General features: G+C 48.9%; 1 long non-coding RNA gene across 1 annotated transcript in view; it reads left to right on the top strand.

Moving 5' to 3' along the window:
- LOC309791754 overlaps positions 1-25,898 on the top strand; it is a 77,362-nt gene that overhangs the window by 38,869 nt on the left and 12,595 nt on the right. Inside the window, exon 2 of the long non-coding RNA XR_014291564.1 lies at positions 14,481-14,617. This is a non-coding gene — a long non-coding RNA (uncharacterized lncRNA). The remainder of the gene's footprint in view (positions 1-14,480; positions 14,618-25,898) is intronic.

The raw sequence follows: 25,898 nt of genomic DNA, 5'->3' as shown, positions 1-25,898 counted from the left end.
TCTCAGGGCAACTCCCTGGGACTCCTTGCAGAGAATGTTAGTCTCTCTCTCTGGGCGTGGACTTCCCACGAGGATAGGATGTGCCCTGGTTGGGCCTCCGGTTCTTGTTTCTGATCCTGGGGTGTAGAATGTATTCCTTTATCAAGACTGAAGGAGGGGGCTTCCCTGGTGGCGCAGTGGTTGAGAGTCCGCCTGCCGATGCAAGGGACACGGATTTGTGCCCCGGTCCAGGAAGATCCCACATGCTGCGGAGCGGCTGGGCCCGTGAGCCATGGCCGCTGAGGCTGCGCGTCCGGAGCCTGTGCTCCGCAACGGGAGAGGCCACAACAGTGAGAGGCCCGCGTACCGCAAAAAAAAAAAAAAAAAAAAAAAGACTGAAGGAGGACTTGATCCCCGGAAATGGGAACATTGATCATCGTCACCCAGATACACTTTAAAAACACATACAAGTTATCTATTATATAGACTCCAATAGAAAAACCCAAAAAATACATGTTCTTTACAATGCAACATCCCAGGAAAAGGATTCCTGTTCTTCTCTTCCATTTTCTGGGACATGCGAAAAATAGCACCTGCTCACACCTGCAGAGGCCAGCTCATCTGATCTTGGGCTCTCAGCTACCCTCCAGCAGCACCAAGGGGGAATCTGGGGCCGCCCAGGAGAAAGTGCAGGGATTTCTAAATCCACAAGTCCATCAGAGACCTCCCAGTCACTCCCGTTTTCTGATATGCCTTCGGAGGGGGGACTTCTACGTGAGGTGTCTTCCTTTGCTTTCATGAGATTCACAGCCTCCATCCTGACATGCCCACCGCGGTCCTAGGAGCATGAGCAGATGCCAGCTTGACGCATCAGGCTCTTCTCAAGGCCTGTCTGAGGAGCAGGCGTCCTGCAAGACGCTCTAGGACAAAGGGTTCCGTTGTCGTGTTAGTTTGGGAAATGCTGCACACTGATTCCTCCTGTGTGTTAGGACTCCACTCAGGTAGCACCACCTCCGAGAGGTCTTCCCAGACCTCCACCCCCTTACCTGCTCTGTTCCTCCCTTTACATCCTCATTTTACACTTGTCTGTTTACCTCTGTGTAGTCCATCTCCCCCGCACTAATGCTGCTCCCCCTGTTCTTGCTTGGCTGTTTTGTTCAGGACTGTATCCGTCGTGCCCAGAACACTGCCTGGTTCAATAAGAGAATGTGTCGGGGCTTCCCTGGTGGCGCAGTGGTTGAGAGTCCGCCTGCCGATGCTGGGGACACGGGTTCGTGCCCCGGTCTGGGAAGATCCCACGTGCTGTGGAGTGGCTGGGCCCGTGAGCCATGGCCGCTGAGCCTGTGCGTCAGGAGCCTGTGCTCCGCAACGGGAGAGGCCACAGCAGTGAGAGGCCCACGCATCCCCCCCCCCAAAAAAAGAGAGAATGTGTCAAATGAACACACGACCAATCAGTATGTTCAAACGCTCGGGACTCCTTCATATATAATTCTGTTTCACTCTGTTTAGCTCAGTATTTTTTCACCCTTCTTTCCCCTTCTCTTTAAATGCCCAGCTCGTCTCACGTCACTTAGGACCAAGTCACATTTGACCCTGGGAGGCCAGCGCTGACCACCCTGCCGAGAGCGGCAGGCCTCCTCGTCCCACTCTGTCTCGTCACCAGGTTTCATGTCCTCTGTGGTCTGCTGACCAGTGGAAATGGGCTTCCTCGCTAGTTTGCTCATTCCTCTGCTCTGAATTCTACGAGGGCAGGGACCTTGTCTGTCCTGGTTCACCACTGGCTCCCCCATGCCTAGAACAGTGCCTGGGAAGTGCTCGGTAATGATTTGCTGTGTGAATAACCCTCTTTTCTGACTAACCCTCATCCACAGCCCATAGAACTTAAATTCCACCAAACACACTCTGGGACGTGCTGTTTTCTGTCAACTCTCACCACCAGTTGCCAGCCATATGGTACAGTGGATGCTGCCTTCATCCATCAAGACACCAAGTGTCAGAAAGGGAAGGGATGACAGAGGCCATCTACCCAGTGCCCCTGTTTTTTGGAGGGAGAAATAGAGGCTCTCAGAGGGCAGTTGGTACCAATTCAGGACTGGTCCACTAAGACTCCTGTCTCTTACTTGGGTTATACTCCTGCCTTAGTTTCCTGGGGCTACGGTGACAAACTACCACAAACTTGGTGGCTTAAAGCAACACACATGTTATCTGACAGTTCTGGAGGTGAGAAGTCTGAAATGGGTCTCACTGAGCTAAGAGCACGGCGTTGGCAGGACTCTGTCTTCTGGAGGCTCTAAGGGAGAATTCATTTCCTTGTCTTTTCCAGATTCTAGAGCTGCCTGTATTCCTTGGCTCAAAGCCCCTTCCTCCATCTTCCAAGCCAGCAGTGCCAACTGAGTCTTTCTCCAGCTGGTTCGCTCTGACTTTGACTCTCCTGCCTCCCTCTTTCACTTCTAAGGACCTTTGTGATTACACTGGGCCCTTCCGGATAGGCCAGGATGATCTCCCTATGACAACAACCTTAATCACATCTGCAAAGACCCTTTGGCATGTAAGGTGACATATTCACAGGTACTGGGGGTTAGGGCGTGGCATATTTGGAGGGGGCGTTGTTCCTGCGCCACACCTCCCAGCGCATCATCTGCCCGTTGGTCCACCCTCAGGCGAATGCACGTTCTCCCCGCACATGCCCCAGTACTTTCTGCATCTCTCAGTCGCAATACTTGTCACATCACTTTATAGCTCATTCAGTGTCTGGCCGGCTGGCTAGGCCATGACTGCCTCATGGGCAGGGCCTGGCCATCTCTGGGCCAGCTGTTGGACATTCCTGGCACTCAGAAAGCACATGGGGAGTGCAGGTTGCCTTGGCTGAGACCGAAGTGGTCCATGTTCGTTTTACTGCACTCTCCCCATCCCCATTTCCATTCAGCAACTGAAGGGGCCTCCCCCAGGTTCTGGTGTTCAAGTTCTGCCCTGGGATCAGTCCTCACCGAGATGGAGAGAGAGACTCGGGCCACATCCACATTTTTTAGACTCCTGGCATGTTAAAATATGAAAAAAAAAATATTAAAACTGATTATAGAAATTGAAGATCCGTAAAATAATTAAACCATCAAGTTAACTCTTTTGACATCCAAAATACAATGCTATAGAATTGTCTTGTAAGCTGACTGCAGGTTTATATTTAAAATACATTAATTCAGGGTATTCTACGTGTGTTGTAGGCCTGAATTCAGACAGCCACGTATGTGTGTTGTAGGCCCAAATTCAGACAGCCACATATGTGTCTTGCAGGGACTGTCAAAAGTTTAAGTGTAAGTCCGTTCATGAAGGAGAGGCCTGGCCCAAGAAGCCTTCCTACTCACGTCCCCAGGCCTCTGGCACTTGCAAGAGCCCATGCTTGGAATAAAGCCTGAAGGAAAAGCCTTTGGGATGCAATTTAATACTCAGGATCAGACCTTGGGCAAGTCACATCCCTCATCCAAACTGCTTGTACTCAGCTGGCCTGGAGCCCATGACCTCTAAATACCCTTTTCACCAACATCTTATTACCTGGGGGGATCTAGGACAGATTCTGGTGACTGGTTTCAGGTTCTAATGCAGCCATGATGACAGTTTTGCTTCTGGCCTGAGCCAGTGACTGGATCGCTGACTTTCCTTTCCCGGACATCCTAAGCAGCTTCCTTCTGTTCTCCCCAGCGTTCCTGGCCTTACAGAATCCTACAGCATTGGAACATTGGCACCTCAGAGAGATCTGGTCCTGTCTCCCCATCTGAGGTCAGAGGGTAAACCACCTTCCCCATGCATCTAAGTTGGGATTGAACCCTGGGTCTCCCAGTTGCTTGCCCCCTGATGTTTCTGCTACACCATATCAGGCTGGAAGGGGTAGGGTATTTTCTTACTCTGCAGGGAGTACAGATTGAAAAGCACAGAAAACCCTGATTTTGAAGTAGCTTTGATGGCTTTTAGAAAGAAAACAGGACCAAAAATAATCATAAACAGTTGAAAATAATTTGTATCTTTATGTGTTACATGCTTTTCTATTTCTTTTTTTTTTAACATCTTTACTGGAGTATAATTGCTTTACAGTGGTGCGTTAGTTTCTGCTTTATAGCAAAGTGAATCAGCTATACATATACATGTATCCCCATATCCCCTCCCTCTTGCGTCTCCCTCCCACCCTCCCTAGCCCACCCCTCTAGGTGGTCACAAAGCACCGAGCTGATCTCCGTGTGTTATGCGGCTTCTTCCACTAGCTATCTATTTTACATTTGGTAGTATATATATGTCCATGCCACTCTCTCACTTCGTCCCAGCTTACCCTTCCCTCTCCCCATGTCCTCAAGTCCACTCTCTACGTCTGCGTCTTTATTCCTGTCCTGCCTGTAGGTTCCTCAGAACCATTTTTCTTTTTTTTTTTTTAGATTCCATATATATGTGTTAGCATACGGTATTTGTTTTTCTCTTTCTGACTTACTTCATTCTGTATGACAGTCTCTAGGTCCATCCACCTCACTACAAATAATTCAATTTCATTTCTTTTTATGGCTGAGTAATATTCCATTGTATACATGTGTCACATCTTCTTTATCCATACATCTGTCGATGGACACTTAGGTTGCTTCCATGTCCTGGCTATTGTAAATAGAGCTGCAATGAACATTGTGGTATATGACTCTTTTTGAATTATGGTTTTCTCAGGGTATATGCCCAGTAGTGGGATTGCTGGGTTGTATGGTAGTTCTGTTTTTAGTTTTTTGAGGAACCTCCATACTGTTCTCCATAGTGGCTGGAGAGGGTGTGGAGAAAAGGGAATCCTCTTGCACTGTTGGTGGGAATGCTTTTCTATTTCTATGTCCTATTTTACAATAAAAACACATTTTAAAAGTCACAAAAACTAAATAAATGGGGTTCCAGGTCCTCAGGTCAGCTGGGAACTCTTTACTCCTTTCCTGAGCTGTTTCAGGCCTGTTCTTTTTCTATCCGCTTCATAAAGCCTCCTCCAGCCCCCTACCCACCATGGCCCCTGCACGCCTGCATCTATGGCTTGGGCTGGTCCATCTGTTCATTCATTTGTTCCTCTGTCTATCGAGTAGTTATGACGGTCCTCATTTATTTAATGCACCATGTACCCCTAGGTTGCCCTTGATGACACACAGTATGACATAGTAAAAATAGCAGACACCCAGGTGTCCAGCAGAGACCTGTACTTCTCTCTGTCTTAACCTCTCTGGGCCTCAGATTGTTCCTTTGCAAGTAAGGGGCCTGTCCTGAGTCAGGCTGGCACACCCAAATGCATACAGAGGTCAGGCAGGTGAAGAAAATGAGGGAGGCTAGCTAGGGGTAAGTCACAGGAGTGGCGGTGACTTTGGCAAATTAGGGTATCCATGCCCAGTCTAAAGGGGACACTTGCCACTGAACTCCCACTGACTGTTCCCATGCAGGCATATGGATTCAGTGAGGCCAGGGAGCCCCTCATTCATTTTTTAAAGAAAAGTTGGAAATCTTGATTTTTATGAGATATTCCCAAAATGTTTAAAGCAGTGTATAAGGTCAAAGAAAACACATCTAAGGGCCAAATCCAGTCCCAGCCACCTGTTGGCAAGGCCTGGGCCAGAGCCTCGGTAGATTGCATTCCGGGTTTCCCACTCGGACAGGTGGGGAGGCTGCCATGCCTGCCTCGCTTCCTTCAGGCCTGGATGTGTGTCTTTCCCTCTGCAGTCCAGGCATTTATTGTCCCTGGAAGATAGCAGAGGCTCAATTAAAGATAGCTATAAAGGGCTAGATCCCCGTGTTGTACTCCTGTGTGCTGCCCCCGTCCCACCAAGACCAGCACAGCGCTGGGTATACAGAGTAGGACCAGTAACGTGTACTTACTAAATAAGCAGCCACAGCAACTTTGAATGATATTATGGGATCAGTTATGAAGTAGGTACAGAGAAGCCCATGGATTTTGGCAAAATGGGTGCAATATTTGGTAAAGAGACTGATCCACCTGAAACCTCTAAGAGAGACCCCTGCTCTGTAATTTATCCTCCTCCCTTGTATAGGTAAGAGAAATGGAGTCTTGCTGGTTTATATCATTTTTTCAAAGGCTGCAGCAGCCCCTCCCGGCCTAGAGTAATTTATTCCTTCAAGCCATAAATTTCTGTCTCACCCTTTCTTTATTCCCTCCTTCATTGTCCCCTCTTCACCAGGAGGAGCTAGCAAACAACTCAAGGACATGTCTTACTTACCAGGGGCAGGACTTGGGCTTTGGGCAGAAAAGAAGCCCATTATGCCCCAAATCTGTGCCTGTGAGGGTGATCGCACCTTTTTGCAGCTGAAGGGAACACAAAGAAACACTTGAGCCCAGTGGCATCGGCGGGAAAATGGGCCATTCTTCTCGCGGCGCCCCATTCCCACCAGCCCTCCGCTTAACCTCCAAGCAAGAGAGGCCCCAGTCTCTAGCAGGTTTCTCTGCTGGATACTCCAACAACGTATTAGCATATTTTGCATTTAAAAAGGACTTGGAAAATGAATTAAATGATTGGCATGGTGTTTCAAAAGGTTCTTCCAAACTACTAGTAATTGTGTGGTTTTAAAATACACCATTCCCGCCTGAAATACCCCAGGCCTGGCAGCCAGCTTAATCAGGAGACGTTGTACCAGGCAGGGGCATATTTTAAGGCTCGTGATACCCAGTGATTGCCTGAACAGTACCTGGAGACTTGCTAAAGAGAACCTTGTCCTAGTTTTTCAGCAGAGCTGGCAGTTCATTTTCCTCCCTTACAGAGCTGATATTTACACCAATTTAAAACCTCTTTTTTTATGAAAGGGGCTGGATCAGCCCTGTAATCATCTACTGAGGCACCAGGCAGTGTAGACAGCATCCCAGCTCTGACGATGAGCTAAGTGAGGTGGAGCTGGGTGCTAGGTTGGTCACTTATGGCACTGCTGTGGCCAGGGGGGCTCAGGGCGGGGGGTGGGGGGAGCACGAGTGTGATGGAAGCTTCCAGAACATGCTTGGGAAAATGCTATTCTGGTCCAATCTCCTCACTTTTCAGGTGAAGGAGATGGAACCCAAAAAGACTATTGCTTGCCCAGGGTCACAGGCCCTTTTCACTCTTTCACGACAGTAGAATTCAGATCTCCTGACTCTTAATCCAGATTTGTTATTTTTTTCAAGTCCAGAGAAAAGAAAACTAATCAGGAGATCAGGGTGTGGGGTTGAGTAGGATTCCTAGGGAGAGAGGGGAAGTCTGAGATGGAGGAATTTAGGAATGACAAGCTATGGGAGAACCTCCGGCTTTTTAGAAAAACTGAGGGTTGTTATTCATTATTATAATTAATGATGATAATGATAAAGGTAATAATTGCTAACATTTGTGTGCTTTCTTGGAGCCAAGCACTGTGCCCGGTGCTGTACCTGTATTATCTCCTTTAATCCTCACACACCTCTGGGAAGCAGGTCAGTACTAACATAACCCTGTTTTACTGATGAGAAAACTGAGGCCCAGGGTGACCCAGATGAGACTTCAGAATCAGAATCTTTAGGGGAAAAAAGGAGAGAATCCATAAGCAAGTGATCGGGAAATAGTAGGATCGGGCCAACAGGCCCCTGGAAAGTATTAAGAACAGAGACAAGATGAGGGAGAAAAGAGCTGAAACAGAGGAGAGCACTGGCGGGCGGGGGGGGCAGCTAGAAGGTTCCGGTCAAGAGCGCAGTGTGAGGTGCAGTGTGCGCGGAACAAAGGGACCTCTGTGAAGTGGACGCTGATGTCTGTGGGGAGGGCAGCTCTGACCTCAGGGAAGAAACACAGACCTGGGCTCAGGAGGAATGAAGCAAAAATTCCTGTAGAGTGTGTGTGCGTGCGTGAGTGCGTGTGTGTCCTCCTCCTACACACATCCCTCCGGAGCGACTGCCGTAAGGGAGAGTGTGTCCTCAAACCAGCTCAGCCTGGGTCGTTGCGTGGGAAAAGAATGAGAGGACTGATCGAAAGAAAAACCGAAACCTGGGAAGACAGGGAAAGCCATGACTGACGTGTTGCCCCCAGTGTCCAACCGCGGAACTTCAGGAGACGCCCTCCCACAACACACCTGTTTGACGGAGAGCCGCCCGTGCTGTCATGAGATGACTGTGCAGGGTGTGTATGGGAGTGGATGCACGGAGGCAGCCCCAGTGCACGTGGGCCGAGGTGGACTATGGGATGGGGTGGGGGGCAGGGCAGTGCTGCCCCGAAGGGCTGCATGGTCTATTTCATCTTATATTTTTCCCACCCCTTCCTGAGGATGATGGATCATATATGTGAATGGGCTCCTGGATGACTATTCCAGGTTGTTCTCATTGGGAACATAAAGTACAGTGGGTTTGGGGTCTACCAGGGTCTTGTGGGCTGGCTTCTATTTTACACAGAGTATCCAGGAGATGGCAGATACTAATTCACTGATCCCACAAATTGAGGATATTGATCTTTTCTTAAACAGTCATTGAAATACTGCATTTCAGCAAAAAGTTAGAAAACATTTACTTAACTCTGCACCAGTGATTGCCTAGAATATTACACAACTATTTTAATGTTGGTTATGAGAACTGTGTAATGATAAGGGTAGATACTTGCATGGGACATTAGGTAAAATGAGGAATATATAAAGGGTATGTGTAGTAGAAGGACATTTTTTAAAGAATCTGGATATGCCTAAAGTCAGAGACGTTAAGTAACTTGCCCAGAGTCACACAGCTGTTGAGTGGCTGAGCCAGAATTCAACACAGACAGAGTGCATCCTCTTAATCACCACTACACTACAAAGGGCATCTTATGATACATCTTTAGCTCCAAATCTGCAAATCCAAAATCATTTGTTTGACTGCAGAATTCGCATGTAAGCAAGGCCCATTACCTTTTACTCTTGCTAAAGAACTTTAAGAACTTACAACAGTGGTTAGATTGGTTGGAACTGTACTTTTCAGAATTTATTTAACATGCTTATATTCCCTTTAGAAGGATATGCGCACATATACATTCATATAAATTAGGAAATAAGAATAAGAACAATATGAAAGCTCTCCCACCTTATTCTAGGAGCAGGGCAAGAGTCTCTCTATTTAAGCACTGTTGGGACTCTTAGTCCCTTTGGGCTGCTATAACAAAACGCCATAGACTGAGTCCATGGTGTTTTGGGTATACAGCTCATAAACAACAGAAACTTATTTCTCATAGTTCTGGAGGCTTAAAGTCCAAAATCCAGGGGCTGTCAGAGTCAGTATCTGGTGAGGACCCACTTCCTAGTTCATAGACGGCTGTCTTCTCGCTGTGTCCTCACATGGAGGAAGGGGCAAGGGAGCTCTCTGGGGTCTCTTTTGTAAAGGCACTAATCCCATTCATGAGGGCCCCATCCTTATGACCTAATTACCTCTCTAAGGCCCCAACCTCCTAATACCATCACCCTTGGGCATTAGGATTTAACATATAGATTTTGGTGGGGGCCACAAACATTCAGTATAGCAGGGACCAAACATAAAAGACTGGCTCCACCTTCCAGTGCTAAGGAACTTAGGGGTGGGACCAAATGTAGAAGCAAAGTCACGTTGAGGGCTCTGAGTGTTAAGAGTGCCAAAAGGATACAAAATAAATGACCTCAGTTGGAATTCAGCCTGACAGGTTTTCTGCATATAAAAGGTAAGTTTGGAGTGGCATTTTGAAGTAGCAATGGCCCCCAGACTGGCAGAAGGAATGGCATGGGCCAATTGTGAAGGGAAGTCTGTTGATGAGGAAGTGGGCTTGTCGTTCTAAACAGGGAGAACCTGCTCATGCCACGTCGAGGGGGACGGAAAGGGAGAAATTTCCCCCTACCCCTCTTGAGTTCTTTTGTCTGGTCTAATCATTAAATTGACACATGACCAATTAACAGGAGAAAAAGCCAATTTTATTCATAGGCATGGAGGTTCTGTAGAAACGGGATGCCCTCCCTCAAGTGACCAAAGCAGGCTGTTTATATATCACTTTTTGACAAAGAAGAAACAGTTCTTTGTGAAGATGGAACAAAACAAAGGGGCTTGTGCTTGGGGTAGCAGACTAATGAAGAAGTAACAAAGTTTGTTTCTATAGCGTTCTTAGCCTTGACTTTCCTAACTCTGGTGAGAAGGATGCTTTCTATCCTCCTGATATAGGGAGGGTACCTCCACGTGGGAGATTTATGCCCCACTTTCAGGGGGAAAGTGGGGATCAGAATGGGTTTTTTAAATGTCATTTCTTGCCACCAGCTGTTTCTCAAGTAACTTTAATTCAAAGTAATCAATACGTCACTGAGACGTATTGGGGGGCTGGCCTGCCCTACATAACGGGACTCTATCATGTGAAGTTTTGAATGTGACTGAACACGTAGAGGAAGTGCACCTGCAAAACCAGTACCAAACATCTCTTTGATCTTGGTTTTCGTATAAGCTAGCCTGACTCCAACCACAACAGCCTTCAGATGCCCACCACCCTTTCCAAAACAAGAACCGGTTCGGTAAGGTCACCTGCTGGTCACCCCATTTGCATTTGGTGGTCAGTGCTGGTCAGGGTGTAATTCAGCTAAATGAATTTTGCAAATTCCTGGTGATTTTACAGGCAGGAATGGAGGCCGAGAATTTGAGATTTTAAAAATGCATTTCAGAAATACCATCACCTTAGAGCTTCCTTTCGGTCCCTTGGGGTGGCCACCAAGTAAACAGCTTCATTTCCATCCCAGCTGGAGGTACAGAACGCAGCATTCACACTCACCAACAGATAAATGTCTCCTGTCCCTGGCAGTGCTTAATGGCTTTTAGTAGAGTTAAGGCTGGGAAGAAAGGAACTGACTTCCTCTTATTGGGTAAAATTGAAACCCCGAGGAGACGATTCCATTTCAGGCAGACCCTTTCCTTCTCAGATGACTCATCCACAGCCCAGCCAACTCCCTTTCAGCTCATTCAGGTAAAATGGAAGACAGAGGACAGAGGCCACCCGACCGGGCAGGCGGTGAGGGGGGCTGGTGAGCTGGGTGTTTGGGGTTTGTTAGCTGAGGATTTGCATTTCTAATAAGGGCCATGTCCTGGGGAGCTGCAGCCCAATGGCTGCGAGTGTCTTTTTTTTTTTTTTTTAATATATATAATTTTATTTTATTTTATTTTTAAATTTTCATTGGTGTATAATTGATTTACAATGTTGTGTTCCTTTCAGGTGTACAGCAAAGTGAATCTGTTCTTCATATACACATATCCACTCTTTTTTAGGTTCTTTTCCCATATAGGTCATTACAGAGTATTGAGTAGAGTTCCCTGTGCTATCCAGTAGGTCCTTATTGTGGCTGCGAGTCTCTTTAGCTCTCTAAGTGCTCTATTTTGCAGGGACCAAGGCAAGAGTCTTCAGCATGAATAAATAGCTGTGGAGAAGGAGGGGAAACAGTGGGATGGGGGAGTGAGTACCAGAAGCACTGAGCCTTTAAAATGGTATTGTAGCAAGACGCAGGGCTCCCTGGGGAAGTCCTCGCCAGCCTGTCCCTCACCTGCCCTCTGTCTGTGTAAGAGAAACTTATTAAATGGTACACTCCAAGATTTTGAGATTTGTTATTTCTCCAAAGAGAAGTCAGTAGGCATGTCTATCCCAGCATTATTTATACGGTAGAAAATTAGGAAGAGAAAAACAATGTCCAACAAGAGGTGAATGACAAAATAATTCAACGATTAAATAAATTCATTCTTAAGTAAATAAGTAGTAGAAATCCTTAAGTCAACAGCATGTCTATTAAGTCATGTGATTCTTTTCAATGTTAAGTGAAAAATGCAGGATACCTGTTGCACATAGAGTTTTTATTTCTTAAAAAACAGGCACACAGATGGAAACATAGCAAAATGTTAACGCAGTTATTCCTTAGACGTGGAATCAGAGATTGTTTCCTCTTCTCTTTCTAAGTTTCCTACAATGGAAATTTTTCTTTTTTTTCCGATCATAGAAGTTAGACGTCAAAGCAGGAAACTATCACATACACTCGTTTCCTTTTTTCTTTGTTTTCCTTCCTCTTTTAATCTCCTTGCACGAGAACCTCAGCTGTGCTGTCAGAGGGACCGTCGGTGTTTTGCCCGCCAGATATCGTATTGCTAGCAGGAAACAGAAAGCTGCAGGGGTATAAGGACGAGACCCGACGTTCCTAATCCCCCTCACCCGTCGTTCCCTCCTCCACGAGTCCAGCTAAACACTTCTTGAACTTGTTTATATTTTTAGCTGCTACAGCCTCTAGGGCCCAAGGAGTTCCCTGTGTTTTCCACCCTCGGTGTGAGGTGGCAGAGGCCTGCGCAATGGGTATCCTTAGGTGACCTCCTTTAGACTCCAAGGGTCCTCCCTGGTTTTGCGTTTCTAGGACTGAGCAAACAAAAGAAGAGCGGTGACTACACGTTCGCAATTAGCCAAGCACACGAAGAGACGGCATCGATTTTGTAGACTTGTTGAACTTGGTGTTGGAAGAGACCTCAGAAACCGTTTAGGCCAGTGTTTTCCTAAAAGTCCACGTAATGGGAGTCAGTATTCCAGAAACCAGTGGAAGCTGTACAGTACCCAGGATACAGTGGCACTGGCTGCCTAAAAATATTGTGGTGTGGTAGGGGCTTTGGGGGATTGTTTTGTTTTCACTCTGGGCTGGAAGTTGGTGACAATGGTTACTTTGGGGGTTTGGGGGTTTTGTTTTGTTTTGTTTTGTTTTGCGGTACGCGGGCCTCTCACTGTTGTGGCCTCTCCCGTTGCGGAGCACAGGGTGCGGACGTGCAGGCCCAGCGGCCATGGCTCACGGGCCCAGCCGCTCCGCGGCATGTGGGATCTTCCCGGACCGGGGCACGAACCCGTGTCCCCTGCATCGGCAGGCGGACTCTCAACTACTGCGCCACCAGGGAAGCCCTGTTACTTTGTTTTGATCAGAAAATTCAGCACTTACACAAATGCTTCGTTATTTTGTTAATGGAGAAACTAATTACTGTATGAGAGACAAAATCTTTTAAAATTTGGGGTGAGAGAAGGTGGACATTGGTGGGACTCAGCTAATCTGGGCCCACCTGCAAGGTGGTGAAGGCAGGAATATCCTGGCATGCCTGATGGATGAGAAAATGGACTGGAGAGCAGCTGCCTGACCCCGGCTAAGCAGGCTGGTGCATGGGGGCAGTGGCCGAGAATCCAGGGTGTCTACCCCGAAGGCCTGGGCTGCCTCCAGGGCACCCAATCTGCCTGTTTAAACCAAGTCCCTGAGTTGTGTTTCCTGTACTGCGAAAAATTCAGCAGACTTTGAATTTTTGCTCCAAATGTGATCTTTCTTTCCAGACTCAGTCCTGGGTCTAGAAAACGATTACTGTAATTGCCTTTCTAGATCCTCCCATATTTCCCAGCTGTGGAATACTGACTCGCAGGTTCAGAAGGTTCCAGTAGGAAAGTAGGTGGGCTCTGGAATCCGACAGCCTGGGTTCAAATCCTGCCTCCCCCACCCACGATCCCAGGTGTAACTTCTCTGAGTATCAGTTTTCCCAACTGTAAAATGGGAATGACGGTAGTATCTGCCGTAAGGGTCATTGCGAGGATTGAACAGCGTAATGAATGAGAAGTGCTTGCCTGGTTCCTGGCGCCCAGTACACACTGAGTAAAGATGAGTTGTCAGCCTCAACACCATCGTTGTTATTATCAGTTTTCCACGGGAAGACCGCAGCCAGGACCCAGAGCCAGCTTGGAACCTATTTTGCTTGGCTGGGCCGGGGGCATTCACTTTGCTAGCTGTGTCATTTGCTTTATCCTCCAGGGGAAAACAATCCACCAGTTCCTTATTCACCAGGTACCCATTTTAAAGGCCCTGAGAACTGACGTGGTATGGTCAAGGTCACCCTGCTCCTAGGGGCAGTGGGAGAAAGTTCCCGTCTCTAGAGCTCTTCACTCTGCCGTGCCCTGTTCCCTCTGGACACCTCCTTGGATCCTCCAGTCCAGAAGAGGGAGAAACAGGAGAAACAAATGACCAGATCCTCGGGAGCCCTAGTTTGGATCGCTATTTCCTGCGTACCTGCCACTTGCTTAGTGTCTTCCTTTATTCAGTAGATCTTGGTGCCGCTTTGGGTGGAGCTGAGGCTTCCTGTTTCACTTTCCTCCCCTCCTGACTGTGAAGGAACCACCAACCCCACCTGAGAGCCTTGGTCCCTGGGGTGGATGATAGACACGCTGGGGACCTGTAGGAGGGCCAGGAGTCGGCTGGTGGCTTCTGGCTGGTTTGAAGCCCTTGTCCCCACTATGCTTGCCCCAGTGGGGTGTTACAGGAATTCTCTGAGGCACGTGCCCCCCTGAAAAGGCCCTTCCAGGTCTCTAAGGCCCCTCTGACCAGAAGCCTCCCTACCCGAATCAGCCACTTCCTGAGCACACCTTTGAAATGTAGACATTCTGGGGCCACAAAGCTGAACGAGCTTTACTTCCTGCCTTCACGGGTGGGGAAAGTCAGGCCCAGACTGTGAACCAAATGACCGGGGATTCTTGTACCCACAGGGTTTTGGGGGCCGGTGTTCCAGGCAGAGCGGTGCCCGAGCAGAGGCACTGAGGCGTGACCTTGCACTCGGCGTGGAGCTGAGCGCTTCCTTGTTCTCCAGTTGCCTTGAGTGTGTTTCTTCTGCCTCAGCTAGATGGTAAGTGCTTCTAGGCAAGAGGTCATAGTGAACCCTGCTCCTTCTTCTCTAGCCCCTGTGCTTGTGGGGGTGATGGACAGCTTGGAAAGCACCTTTGCCTGACTCATCAGCTACTGACCTTCTCAGCAGCTTTGTGCCGTCAGATTTTATCCCCATTTTACAGATATGGCAACTGAGGCCTTGAGAGGGTGACTTGATGGCTCAGCTACTCAGTGACTGAGTCTAGATTTGCACTCAGGTCTGAGGTCTAACTCCAACTCCTCCCTAGATCTCACCCTCGTGGTCAACACTGAGGGAATGCGCGTGGATTCAGTGCTCGGCGCAGAGAGAGATGCTGAGAGGGAGGGAACACGTGAGCATGAGCTTGTGGGGCTCGGTGGAAAGGGCGCTGGCTCTGGAAGGGAGACCCCTGGCTCAAGTCCCAGCTCTTCCAAGCATGAGCTGCATGGACTTAGAATAGTCACTTCTCTTTGGAGCTCAGTTTCCCTGGATGGAAAATGAGAAGATGGTAGGAGATTCCATCTCATAAATCTATAGAACTATGAACACTTTGGTCTTCAGTGCTTTCTTACATCTCAGTGCCCCCAGCTCTGCCAGGCCTGCACTCCCAGTCCCTTCCCAGGAACCCCCATCCCTGGGTCTTTTCCAGCCTCTGTGCTCCCCTCTCCCCAACAAACCCAACCTCTAGCTCAGTGGAATCACCTGAGGAGCCTGTTAAAATGCTGACTCCCAGGCAGCTTCCCAGAACCTGATGACTCTGAGTCCCTGGGAGATGGGCCCGGGAACCTGCATTTCTCCTCTAAACACTCCCAGGAAATTCTGCTCACCAGCCAGACTTGGCAGTTATTGCTGAGCTCAATAGTTCTCCAACTTTGGCAGGCATCAGAGTCACGGGGCGGGGGTGTGAAATGACTGGGCACCACCCCCAGAATTTCTGATTCAGTAGTTCAGAAGGGGGTCCACACATGCGCACTTCAAACGAATTCCCAGGTGATGCAGGGAACCACACTTGGAGAACCACTGCCCTAACTCACTTCCCAAGCCAGCCAGCAAAGGCATCTCTACTTGTGGGCGATGGCCGGGGTGGAGCAGTCCTGTCAGCACATGAACTTTTAACAGAGACCTTCGAAATTATTGCGATATTATAATAACCGCTACCATTTAGTATGATACGCGCTACATGCCAGGCCCTGTGCTAGATGTCTACGATCCATGTCTCTCATTATTATATAGGGTTTGCAGATTCAAAAACAAAGGATGAGATGAAGTGATCATCTAAGATTGCACTTGCTACAAATACCACGAGGACTTTCTAGAGGAAAGCTCGGGCTACTTTCTTTACCCCATGAGGCCTGTCTTTGCTGTCTCTGCCTGGAGTGTCGGGAGAGTTTCCAGCCAGGTTCAGAGAGGAGTCACCACCCAGGTTGGGGGTGGGCTTTTGGTTGGAGGAGGCTTTCATTAGTTCCCCACAAATTGTACCCTGCCGGTGGTGGCCCCTGGCTCACACCTGCGGGACAGCCTGCTTGCTACTCTTCTCGTTTCACCCACTTTGAAAGGACCCCTCGGGTAAGCGGGGACCGTTGCAGCTCTAGCCGACTGAGCTCCTGGGGTGAAAACGGTGGTCTGCTGCTGGATCCCAACCTGCCGGGGTTCTGCGTGGGTTCTGGCCTGGCCAACGTTCTGTTTGCCTGTAAGCGCCCTGGAATAGAACTGTTGGTGCCGGATCCCAGGGAACAGATAGCAGTGGACAAGGTTGAGCTATGACTTCAACTCTCCCAGCTGGTGCGTCTTAGTGGGGGAGCTTCTTTCCCTCTAACATGTGAAAATTGGCCTGTTGTTTAATAGGAAGCTCACTGATTTGTGCAAACATATAAAATACAGAGTAACTAGGAAATACAAGTGGCCATGAGGGCTTTTTCCACACTTAGCTCTTTAATCTTACCATTCGTCAACACGGACACACACTCACATACAACACAGATCATGCTTGTGTGTGTGTGTATGTGTGTTTTGTTTTGTTTTCCGTTTTTTTTTTTTAATTTATTTTATTTATTTATTTTTGGCTGCGTTGGGTCTTCGTTGCTGCATCGGGCTTTCCCTAGCTGCGGCGAGCGGGGGCTACTCTTCGTTGCGGTGCGCGAGCTTCTCATTGTGGTGGCCTCTCTTGTTGCGGAGCACGGGCTCTAGGTGCCTGGGCCTCAGTAATTGTGGCACATGGGCCCAGCTGCTCCGCGGCATGTGGGATCCTCCCGGGCCAGGGCTCGAACCCATGTCCCCTGCATTGGCAGGTGGACTCCCAACCACTGCACCACCAGGGAAGCCCTGTTTTCAGTTATTTTTATGTCTGGCAGGGATCTCAAGTTTTTCAAGCCATCCATACCTTTTGGGCGGCATCTCCTACTTATACCTGTTCTCTTCCCTCTGCAAAGAAAAGGAAGGAAGGGAGAGAGGGAGGGAGGGAGGGAGGGAGGAGGGAATAAATGAAGGAACTGCCCTCAAACACTGATCCACTGGCGTGGCCGGAGCCCCCCATACAGTGGCCTCGGCGTGCTATCCTTTCTGGTTTAAGAGGACAGACGTGCATAGGTCCTGCACAAGCTCCGTCCGCACCCTTGAAGGCAGCTTGGTGGAGTCTACTGACATTGGAATTGGCGTCGAAAGTCAATAGCTCTGGTCCAGGATCTGCCACTCAACCATGGCACCTTCTCCCAGCCTCCCATGGCCAGTCTGACTTACCCGTCTCCTCAGGGAGGTGGTGATAGGAAAAGAGATCATGGATCTGAGAGCACCCCTCCAGTCTGAGAGCTGGATGAAATTCTAGGAATCTAGATGTTTTACTTTACTAATGAGAAACCCGAGGCCCAGAGGGAGGAGGTAACTTGCAGGAAGCTGCACAGCGAGTTCTGGGGCACTAGAGAACTGACAGTAGAAGGAGGGTATTGCCCTGGTGGTCCTGTTGCTATTTCCATCTGAGTGATTGTTTTGCAAACAGTGAGTGAAGTGACAGGAAAACTTCTCTGGGAATCTCTCTGGCCAGAGCACCTTCTCTGCCTCTCTGTCTGTCTCTCAGACACACACAGACACATGCAGGCACACACACATTTCTCGGTGTAAATAACAAAAAGGCAGTGACTACCCTTTACAGGAGAGACTTCTACTCTTTTTCACTGATTATGGGGAAAACTGTTGGGCATCATGTAACTTTGCAAGATAGAACGTAAGACTCGGAGGAGTGAAGCTTGAAGTTAAGGAGAATCTACTGCCCCAAATCCCTTGCATCCATAGGGCTTGGTGGCCTTGTACTTGCCTAAACCCCCATCCCCCAATTATCCCTCTTCCCCTTTCACAGAGAGACACATTCCTGGTTCTCCCGCCCGCAACATACATAGGGTAGAACAAAAGAACATGGGCTATTAAAATAGACAGAGGATTGGACATTTCTCATTAGTGGTGTGCCCTTGGGTAAGTTACTTAAGCTCTCTGAGCTTCACCTTCCTCGTCTGGACAATTATAACACGTCTTAATGTTGCTGTCAGGATTAACAAAGGTAAAGCATTAAAAGTGTTTAATACAGGGACTGGTACAAAGTAGGGGCTTAATAAACATTATCTGCTGCTACTGAAAATGTTGGAGAGATGTTGAAGATCACATTCTTGCATCATTTTCGTGAGAGAATGAACTGGTTCATCATTTAAATGAGATCTCTCTCTAGGCCTCTGGCAATCTGACTGCATAGTTAAAACTTTGATTTTCTGCCCTGGGAAGAACAAATATTGTCGAGGTTTTAAGCACACCGTAGCTGGGCTGTTATCTTTGGAATACCAAGATGCTGGCATGGTAGTTTTCAGTACTACCTTGTGCATATAAATATCCTTATATCTGAAAAGGATATAAAATTGCAAACAATGAAAGATATCAATGAACTGGAAACCATGAAAACAAGAGTCAAAACACAAAAGCCCAATTATAATGGAATAGAGGTTACACTGTGCTGCATTTTCTGGTTTACAGAGCAGTTTTAGGTATTCCCCACCCCTAGTGGCCTCACAACTGTCCTGGAAGGTAGGTATGATTCTGCCCAGTCCTCGGGGGAGAGAAGACAGTTTCAGGCTGATGCTGAGTGGGAAGGACAGTCAGGAACCGCATCCCACTGGGCCTTGTAGGATTTGGTAAAGAAATTTGGATTGTTCTGAGTTCAGTGTGCTTAAGCAGAAAAGTACTGCAATCTTATCTACATTTTTAGAAGATCTCTTGGTAGAGAGGGGAGAGAGCAGAAGTGGAACCAAGGAGGCCACTTGGGAGGTGGCTTTGGAAGTTCAGGCAAGAAATGATACAGCGTTCACGGAGATAAAGAGAAGGTGGGTCAGAGAGTGGAGGTCACAAGATGGCCTTAGGGTGGGTTGGCTGTGGATGTTGATGAAGATGGAGAACCAAGGATGGCTTCCAGCTTCCCACTGGGTTGATGGGCGGTTGACGGTGGGGACATCTGTGGAGGAACACGTTTCAGAGGTGAGGGGGAGGGGCCAATCAGGGGCTCTACTTGCGTTTGTTTTTCGAAGGAGAGTATCTTATTCCAAACACTGGGCCGTCTGATGGCAGAGAGCAGGTCGTATTCACTTGCTGCTGGGCATTGAATAAATGCTTTATGTGAGCTGGGTGCACTCAGGTCCACCCTGGGCAGCCGGTCTGTGAAACATGCTGCCGATGGCAAGGTGCTGTGTTCCTTCTGCCACCAAGGAACCAGAAAGCCATTAATGACCCCTTCTGAGAACGTTGTGGCCCGTACAAGAAACAAACAAAAACCCCCATGTCCTGCCTTCTTGTGTTTCAGGCTTTGGGTAACTTTTTCTTTTGCCAGTCTCCACGGGATCTTTCCTCTGCTAATGTTTGAAAGTGATGCTTTTTTTTTTTTTAGTGTTGTACTCAGGCCTTAAATAACCTTTACCCTGAGGTAGATGAAGCCTAGTAAAATGCTAATAACATCGACAACAATAATGAGCCTTGGTGGAGTGTCATTTAATTAAAAGACCTCTCTTATATGCGTTATTTGATTTTAGCCTCCAGACAATCTCTGAGGTGAGATAAACAGCATGTTAAGCTCTGAGAGGCGGAGGACTACAGTAGCCAAGAGCGTGTAAAAGTGAGGTAACTATGGCATGGCTAGATTAAAAGAGTTGAGGTCCTTGGGGCTTCCCTGGTGGCGCAGTGGTTGAGGATCCGCCTGCCGATGCAGGGGACACGGGTTCGTGCCCCGGTCCGGGAAGATCCCACATGCCGCGGAGCGGCTGGGCCCGCGAGCCATGGCCGCTGAGCCTGCGCGTCCGGAGCCTGTGCTCCGCAACGGGAGAGGCCACAACAGTGAGAGGCCCGCATACCGCAAAAAAAAAAAAAAAAGAGTTGAGGTCCTTGGAACGGGGCTGGCTGGTGAACAGTAGCTATTGCTGTTTGTCTGGTTAGTTTCTAGATAGAGAAACTGAGGCACAATGCAACTGCGTCGTACACGCTCAGCAGTGGAATCAACTCCGAGCTGTGTAGGATGTGCGGTATTTCTGGATGCCACGCTCAGAAGGGATCCGAAGTGATGGTCGTTAGGCGGGAAGGCTGCTGCCGGGCCTGGATCCCTTTGAAATTCTCCTCCCCCATCCCCCCTTCTCTCCCTTGCAAGTCCCCATCCCCCGTGAGGTGGGTTGAACACACCATCCAGGACCGCTCGGAGCCTGTCCCCCCTCCTCCCTGCCTCCTGCCCCTGTGCCCCCTGCCCTCTGCCGCTCATCTTCCCGTGGGCCCCATTCTTTGAAGTGGGGTTCAGACCCCGCCTCCACTCCCTCCTTCCCTGACCCCCGCCCTCACGGCACCCTTCTCCAGCCATCCCGGGCCCCACCCCTACCATCCCAGATGACTCCACAGATGTGAGTCTTGGCTCCCGCACTGGGTAGAGGGAGACAGAGGCCTCGCCTTGTACCTTGTGACTCTCCAGCTCCCATGTGCCTGGCCAGGGCCACACCCAGAGCAGGTGCCATGACATTATACAACTGACTTTTAGAAAACAATAAAAATAATCATGCCCAGCACCCACCTATGCAAAGGGGTGGTGCGTTCACCCAGGTCATCCCTTTGGGAAGTTTACCCCTTATTCCCAAGGTGGCTCCCTGGCTCGGAACCTCCGAGACCCCCAAGAACATTCGAGAACGTCCCCCAACACCGCACTGTTCTCCTTGGTGTTGGCCAATCTCTGCCCTTTGAGGGTGGCTCCACGGCTCACATCTGTGGAACCAGGACTGTGACGCCCCTTAGAAATACAGCTGTCGAGGAAGGGTGGTCTGAATCAGGGGCAATTAAACGATAATGCGAGCAGTTTTACGCCTTGCCTTGTAACCTGACTCTGAAGACAGCTCCAGAGGAAGGCTTCCACACACGTCTTGGGCATCGTGGAGATGAACGTGCAGGCTCTGCCATGGGGACCTCGTTGAGACAGTGGTTCGCTTTGGGCTGGCTCACTTCTGTGACTGTGTTTAAAATTTGTCCTCAAAGAGGAATGAACGAGTGTACGAGTGTGTGTTGGATCGGAAGAACAACGTGTGTTGTTGTGCTTGTGTACGTGTGTGCCTTAGGGGAGAGAGCGGGGCCTGCTGAGCCCCCTGGGCCCCCGGAGGCCAGCCAGCCCGGGGGAGACAGCCCTGTTTTTGCAGCAGCCATAGCAGTCATCCCTTTGCCCCTTGCCTCCCTTTCCCCCAGCCCCCACATTTGTTCCAGCCCGCTGGCTCCCTCCAGCGACCTGAATGTCATGATTGTATTCTTCATAAATAGAACACCTCCCCCTGCCCCTGATTCCCACCCCAACCCGGAAACTAACTGCCCTCCCCTCATTAGGTGCTCTAAGGACGCGGTTCTGTGTGGGAAGAGGCCTGGGCCCTCTTCACAGGCCCTGTTTGTTGCAGGTCCCACTGTCCATCTCTCTTAAAATGATGAAGCTTTGACAAGGCAGGAGGCGGGGGGTTGGGGGTGGAAAGGGAGGGAGGATGTTTTCCCCGGATTCCCAATATTTGGGTTTTGTCCGGTAAAATATTTTCCCGGGCATCAGCGGGAGAGGAAATGGACAATCTCTGTTTCTTCAGAGACTGATTTTAGCTGCTGGCAGAGGTTCAGGGGCGGCCAGTGTACCCTGCCCCAGCACCCCTCCCTTTTCAATCCTCGTGTCCCCGGTACGGAGGGAGCCAAGAGGTTTTCAGTGTCAGTATCACAGAAAGAGGAGGTGGTTTTGAAATCCAGATCATATGCCTTCCCTGAGTGACTGTTGTGAATCTTGGTGCCACTGAAATCTGTTGAGTGAGGCCGCCAGCCCGCCAGGGTGTCTCTGGGGCCACTTGTACATGGACCCAGCAGCTGTAAACTGGAATCACCAGATTGGATGGGATTCCCAGCAAAGCCCTGGATGCATGTGGTGGCTGCCAAGAAGCATTAGAGGGTCTGGACAAGGGCCTTTCTGGATTTTTCAAAGTGGAGAGGTGGGGATTGAGAGTGGGAAAGGCATCTGGCCTCCCTGCTAGAGACTCAAGGGAGCCTGGTACTGCCTTTCACCAGCTGTGCTCCTTGGTGTGGCCTTGAGGCTCTGACCTCCATTTCCTCCTTGGAGACACAGGGTGAACAATACTCACCTACCAAGTGAGCCGCTCTGGAGGCAAACATTGCCAGCTGTGCTATTTGCTTGCTGTGTGACTTTGAGCAAGTTACGTTATATCTCTGTGCCTGGTTTTCCTTGTTATGTTGGTTTCCTGTGATTGCCATAACAGAGGACCACAAACTTGATGACTTAAAACAACAAAAATTTGATCTCTCACAGTGCTGGAGGCCAGAAGTCCAAAATCAACAGTTAGCAGGACCCTGCTCTCTCTAAAGACTAGGAGAACATCCTTCCTTGCTTCTTCCAGCTTCTAGAAGTTGTTGGTATTCTGTGTGGCTGCATCACTCCCATCTCCACCTCTGCCTTCACATCACCCTCTCGTCTGTCTGTGGGTTTCTTCTCCAGATGTTTCTTGTTAGGATACTTGCCATTGAATTCAGGGCCCATTTGGATAAGCCAGGGTGATCTCATCTTGAGATCCTTTACTTAGTTACACCTACGAAGACTCTTTTCAAATAAGGTCACATTGGCAGACTCTGGGGACTAGGACATAGACATATCATTTGTGGGGGGAGGGCACAATTCAACCCACTACACTGGTTTATTAAATGAGGATGATAATGGAAATCCCATTATGGAGACTACACAAGTTTATACGTCTAAAGTCCTTTGAGCTGTGCCTAGCACACAGCAAACACTCAGTGTTTGCTTTTGTCATAATCCTCAGCAAGCCATCATTTCATAATCACCATCATCATCACCACCATCACCATCACCACCACCATCACCACCCCCATCACCACCATCACCACCATCACCATCACCATTACCATTATCACCACCATCATCATCATCATCCCTAACATTTGTGAAGAGGCTTCCCAAACTGAACACGTCTAAAATTAACTCTTGACTCTCATTCTTCAACTTCTCAGTAAATAGTTACCTCTGTTTACTCCATCCTTTAAATAACCCTGGTTTCCTCTTTTTCTCTCACACCTCATTCCATCTATAAGTCCTGTCTATTCTGCCTTCAAAACAGATCCCCAGTGTGACCACCGTCTTTCAGTACCACCACGTTGCACCCCTCCAGGGGACGCCCTCCCCATTTTGGTGGCTGTGAATGGCACCTCTGGAGTCTTATATTCAGCGCCGTGGTGCTGCTTCCTGCCACCTCCACCCCCGTCCCCCAGTTCAAGCCCCATCGTCTCTCACGTGGGTCACTGCAGTCACCGTTGGCTGTCCTCTCAGCTCGTCCCTTAGGTGCCGCCCCTCCCTCACTTCACGCACGCACCCCCGACTGTCTCCTCTCCTCACAGCTGCTTCTTAAAAACACAGGTCAGATTGTCACTTGCCTGCTCCAAACCCTCCAATGGTTCCCCCATCTCACTCAGAGCAAAAGCCAAAGTCCTTATGGTAACCCCCAGGCCCACGTGATCACCTTCCTCTCTGCCACCAGCCTTGAACAAAACACACACACACACACACACACATTTGCATTTGTGTTTGCTACTTTCTCAGCCTAGAACTCTTTTCCCAGCTATCTTTGTGGTTTTCTGCCTCATTTCATTCAGTCTGTGCTTAAAAGACACGCTGTCACGGAGGCCTTCCCTGCCCACCGCAGGGTCGTCACTCAGCCGGCATCCCCACAAATCTCCATCCTCTCAACCTGTCTTTTTCAAAACACAGCTTGCTACCTGGCACCAGATGTCTATTTGCTTGTGGCATTGTGCGCTTTCCCCCATCACGCTCAAGTCTGTGAAGGGAGAAACTGTGTTTTGATGGCTGCTGGGTCCTCAGCCCCAAGCACATGTTAAGCACATGAGAAGCACTTTCTGGACGAGGGAATGATTACAGGCTGGGCTCTGGCTCTGCACGCATCCTCCTGCTTTCCCAGCAACCAGTGATGTCGGTGTGGTCACACCCTCATTTTGTCCGGGGCACAGACACAGTAAATAAATGTCCTGGGCTACCCAACGAGGGAAGGGCAGCAGCAGGATCTGAACCAGCTCGGCTCCTGCCAGAACCCACTTTCCGAATCACCATCTGTCATGAGACAGAAATGAGAGACTGTGGTGACAGACCTTTGGAAACAGAAACGCACGACATGAATGTACCAGGACGACAATAGCCGAGCCCAGCACGTCTAAGCTGATTGCTCCAGATTTGCTCTGGGTCTCCTTCCCGTTTAATGCTTTCAACTGTGAGAGCTCTTTTTGCTGCCTCCCCTGATGGTACAATGGGGGTAAGGGGGTAAGAAGGGTGTCCGTGAGGCACTATTGCTCTATTCAGTTCCTGTCAGACTTCAGTGGCCCGGAATGTTCTGGAAATGGGGCATGCAGGCTGCGTGAATGTGCCCTTTATTCCAAAAACAGGTCAGTCCATTTTCCGCCTTTAGTAAACATGGTGTGTTGATAAGAATCAAATATTTCAGCGTGGGACCATGCAAAGATGCATTCTCAGCTCTACCACTGAGATAACCTGTGCCCTTAAATAGTAATATACCTCTTATTCCCTGCGTCTTACCAGCTGTTAGAGACATTCCAAGTGCTTTATGCATATTAACTCATTTAGTTCCCCAACCAATCATGGGAATAAGTACTCTTATTAACCCCAGTAATCCTAGTCACAGAAACACAGAGATGTTGAATAACTTGACCAAAATCATACAGCTCACGATCGGCGGAGCCGGGATGTGAACGCAGGCCGTATGTCTCCTGAGGATGGGTTTTAACCAGCTCTCTTTTGTGACTCTCAGCTTCATCTGTAAATTGTGGGGAATGCATTCAATCATATTTTCAGCTTGAAAAATCTATGCTTGTAAGGCTGAGAACATGGTAGTAGTTTTGAGTCATTGGTATGAGTGCAAGAAGTATAGGTGACTGGGATGCAGCAGGATCAAGGCTATCACAGGAAGGTCCACGATCTGGGCTTCATTTCCATCAGGTTCTCTCTTGTGTCTTGCTGTCCTGTCATTTGCTACTTTTCTTGCCTTGATTGTTTGTAGAAATAAGAGCCCGCAGGTGCTCATCTATCCCCAGACATCCTTCCCCTCTGTGTGATAAAAAAAAAATCTATGAAACCCATATGGTCCTCTGGCATTGATTAACTTTAAAAGCACTCTCACATCTCTGTTCTCACTTGATTCACATAGAGACCCTGTGTGGACAGGCAGGGAGAGTCCCATTTTACAGACGAGGAAATAGAGGTTGAGAAGGCTGATCTTAAGGTTGCGTTTATCTCCTCCTATCTCCTCTGAGTATTTCCTGGGTCCTTCCTCAGGGTTTTTCTCACTTTACTGTAATAATCTTAGCAAACAGAGTCTTCGGTTGCTCCCAGCCACCTCCTACACTGTTGTCACCACTAGATTAGTAATAAGTTCCTGTCAGAATGGTGGCCATCCTTTACTGAGTACCTTTGATGTGCCAGGAGCTGTGCTAGGGGCTTTTCACATTTTACGTCCTTCTAATCCCCACAATAACCCCTTTGAGATATATAGCATTATGACTCCCATTTCACAGATGAGGTGCCTGAGACCACACAGCCCCAGGGTGACACGTGCGTATAGTCACACAACAAGGAGGTGGTAAACCCAGGTTCTGCATGCATTGACACAGATTGTCCGGTGACCCCTCCCTGGTTAAAGCCTACCGGGACTGC

Source organism: Mesoplodon mirus (genome assembly GCF_964341445.2).
Source record: "Mesoplodon mirus genome assembly, chromosome: 16".
In the NCBI taxonomy this organism is placed as follows: Eukaryota; Metazoa; Chordata; class Mammalia; order Artiodactyla; family Ziphiidae; genus Mesoplodon; species Mesoplodon mirus.
Note: the sequence above shows the minus strand (reverse complement) of the source record. Positions and strands in the feature narration are given on the sequence as shown.